The 3601-nt window shown below is 48.0% G+C and overlaps 1 non-coding gene across 1 annotated transcript; it reads left to right on the forward strand.

Moving 5' to 3' along the window:
• The first annotated feature begins 3114 nt into the window (after positions 1–3114).
• On the forward strand, positions 3115–3225 carry LOC125347403. The gene has a single exon (XR_007210191.1). It is a non-coding gene; the product is annotated as a U6 spliceosomal RNA (small nuclear RNA).
• The last annotated feature ends 376 nt before the right edge of the window (positions 3226–3601 follow it).

The raw sequence follows: 3601 nt of genomic DNA on the forward strand, positions 1-3601 counted from the left end.
CTGGCTTCTCACGGGGTGTCCGTCTGTCCTCCTTGTCTGTCTGAGGTCAGGCTCGTCGGATCGAAGCTCTACCCTCCACTAGCAGGCTGTCATCTCCATCCTTCCTTTCATCACCACTGCAATGACTTGATTTCCAAATAAGGCCGCATTCTGGGGTGGAGAGGGATGTGAATTTGGGTAGGGGGGACACCACTCACCCCGGACAGAGCCCGCGTCTTTCCTTCCCTGACCTGCCCCCACCCTGGGTCCTCCTGAACTCAGCTGGGGCCTCCTCGCACATCCCCGATTCCCTCCGCACAATAGGCGGTTTATGGGAGATCTCAGCAAGCATCTCGTAGGGTCACCTGCTAGGTGGCTCTACCAGGTGGCCGGTGACCCTCGCCCAAGCTCTTTGGGGGCTCTCCCGGGACAGTGATGTCCTCACAGGTCATTGTAGTACGCCTGTTTATCACACTGAGAGCCGAGGACCCTGTGGAGAGCAGTGTTTCCCAGCTGTTGACTTAGTACCCTGAGTGCCAGCTCTGCCCCGGCTCTGGCCGCCCCACCCCCCGCCTGGCCCCCCCCCTGCCTGGCCTCGCCCTCCCGGCCTGGCCGCTGGGCCTGGCGGGTTGCACACAGGTTAATCTCTCTCTTCTCCCTCCTCTCAGTCTCGTCTACTGTCTCCTTCTGGCCTTTCTCTTTCTTGGATGCATCTCTGTGGGCATATGACTATTTCATGTTTTTTCCCCTGGTGATGGATTTCTATGGCCTTTTTCTTGTTGTTCCAAAGACAAAGCAAATTGTTTAAGTTCCTCGGGCGTCAGAGGGCATGGGGGGCATGGGAAGGGCCCTGGACCGTGATGTGGGCAGCCTTCCTGGGTAGTGCCAAAGTGATTCCTGACTCACACCATTAGTTATCCCACCATATTTAAAAAAAATCACCTCTCTAATTCTTCTCTCCATCCCCGTTCTCGTCTTCTTGGCCCTACTCATAATGGGTGACCAACTTAAAAACTCATGTTGTTTAATTTAATATCTTTAAGCGCTCAAACGACTAGGCACACGGGATGCGGTTTGTTGACTGACTGAAGGGGATATTTGCTGAATGAGGTGAGGACAGTGTTAACCACTGTTGCCTCTTTGGCAAGGCTGAGCTCATCGTTCAAAAAATTCCTAAGATGCTGGTTCTCAAAAAAAAAAAAAAAAAAAAGAAAAGAGTCTAACTAAGCTCAGTGGCTCACACCTATAATCCCAGCCACTCAGAAGGCTGAGATCTGAGATCATGGTTCAAAGCCAGCCTGGGCCGGAAAATCGATGAGACTCTGATCTCCAATTAACCATCAAAAAGCCAGAAGTGGAGCTGGGGCTCAAGTGGCTCAAAGGGTAGCGTACCAACCTTGAGCACAAGCGCTCAGGGACAGCATCCAGTCCCTGAGTTCACGCCTTAGGACCAGCACACGCACACGCACACACACTCACGAACCCAGTGAGTATATGTGAATTCGATAGCTGGTTGAAGACATCTGTTAAAGAAGAATTCTCGGCCCCCAGAGTTCTGGCTCGTGGAGCCTAAGGAGACCGCCAAGTGACGGCATTTTGTAGAAGGCTCCAGGAATCTGGCCTGTAGCTGGGTTTGGATTTGTCATACCCAGACTGTACCCTCCACCAATCAAGTCTTATCGGTGAAACTGAAGTCTCTGGGTGATGAGCCACTTGTCCCCGAGGACAGAGCGCGTGGCCCAGGCTGCGAGCAAGTCACGGCCCGTGCTACGGGGCGCGGGTTCAGATCCCACACCTGACCCGACGGCTCTGCAGGGCCTTGAGGAGGGACCTTTCTAGCAATCTAGAAAGTAGATTATGTCCTCCAGCCAAGAGCCTGACAAAAGTGATGCCATTTTGTCCCCCAAGGAAAAAGGGCCCTGACCCCAGAAAAGTTCTTTGCTCAGCAGGTTCTGCAAAAAAAGAAAAAGAAAAAGAAAAAATACCCCCCAAATATTCCAGCTGCCCAGCATTCGGGAAGTAAGTCGAAATTTACTGATAATGCTCAGTTTTGCTTCTGTAGTGGCTTTGCAAAAAACCAGAAAAACGAAAACCTATACCCTGTTTGCCAAAAAGAATGTGGTTTAAAAGACTCTGAGCTGTCTCGGGCTGCGTGGTTTGGGAAGTCTATGCCCTCGTGCGGTCGCTGACCTTTGCAGTAAAGACTCCTATAATTTGGCTTATTAATTGTGGCATCCTTTGTTTTCTCACTGATTGGGTTACAACACGGTGAAGTATTATTCTGATGTAATTTGACATAGATGTATTCAAATTGTGTCTTCTGTTTCGGTTGAGTTGTCGTCGTTTGTAATTTTCAAGGAGTGGTTCTGTTTCTAAATGATCACATTTATGATCATAAAGTTGTATGTCACTTGTTTGCTATGCTTCTTGATAGATCTGCACGGTGGTGCCTGTCTTTTTGATCCTGATATTGGAGATTTGTATGTTATGTCCTTTTTTTAAGACCTTTTCAGTGTTGCTAGGGTTTATAAACCTTATTATTATCAATGGTTTATTTATTTGTCAAATTGATGTACAGAGGGGTTACTGGTTCATACGTAAGGCAGTGAGTACACTTCCTATCAAACTCGTTACCTCCACCCTCATTTTTCTCCCACTTTTCCCCCTCCCAATTATTATTATTTTTAATAAAGAGCCAGCTTTTTGTCTGGGAGGTGTAGCTCAGTAGTAGAGCATTTACCTGGCATGCATGAGGTCATGGGTTCGATTCCCAGCACGGAAACAACCACCATCAAAGACCTAACCTTTCATTTCATGACTTTTTATGTGGTTTTCCTGGTTTCAATCTTATTAGTTTCTGGGCTTTATTTCCTTCCTTCTGCTTGCTTGCTGAGAGCTCTTTTTTTTTTTTCATTTTCTGGTTGGAACAATGAGCATGCAGTGAACAAAAAAAAAAACATTAGGAAGTTGAGACAGGTCTGGAGGGGCAGCAGGAGGGGCAGGCTCATGGAGAGTGGCATGGGAGGTGACTAGAGTCAGGATAGACTTCCCCTGGGTGTGAAAATGGAACAAAGCAACTCCTTGAGACTGGGGGGGGGGGGGAGGGGAGGAGAGGAAGGGGTGACCGATTAAGATGCTGTGTTTAGTACTTTGGCAGCATAAATTAAAGTTGGAACGATGCAGAGGTGATTAGCGTGGCCCTTGCGCCAGGATGATAGACAAATTCATGAAGCCGTCCATATTTTTAAGTGCACTGTATACATAAATGGACATGTGAAAATGACCCTTCACTGGACAACTCAAAACAAACAAACCCAACCCACCATGAAAGAAAATGAGGGCAAAGCAAAGGCAGCGTCAGGATTTCGCTTCTGTGGGAAGCAGAAACGCCCTGTTCCGGCAGCGCGGCACCGCGGTTATATTTAAAATTGTCCTCAGGTAGATAGAAGGTGAAAATGTAAATGTGTACAAGTGCTCAAGATAGTCACAAATGGCCACCATTGTGTGAACGCACAAGATGTTCTCAGTAGTTAGATATTGTATTTTTTTTTTCTTGGGGCCGGTACTGGGGTTTGAACTTAGGACCATGTGGTCTTGCTTAGCTTTTTTGCTCAAGGCTGGC

The sequence above is a fragment of the Perognathus longimembris genome, chromosome 2 (genome assembly GCF_023159225.1).
Source record: "Perognathus longimembris pacificus isolate PPM17 chromosome 2, ASM2315922v1, whole genome shotgun sequence".
Taxonomy (NCBI): Eukaryota; Metazoa; Chordata; class Mammalia; order Rodentia; family Heteromyidae; genus Perognathus; species Perognathus longimembris.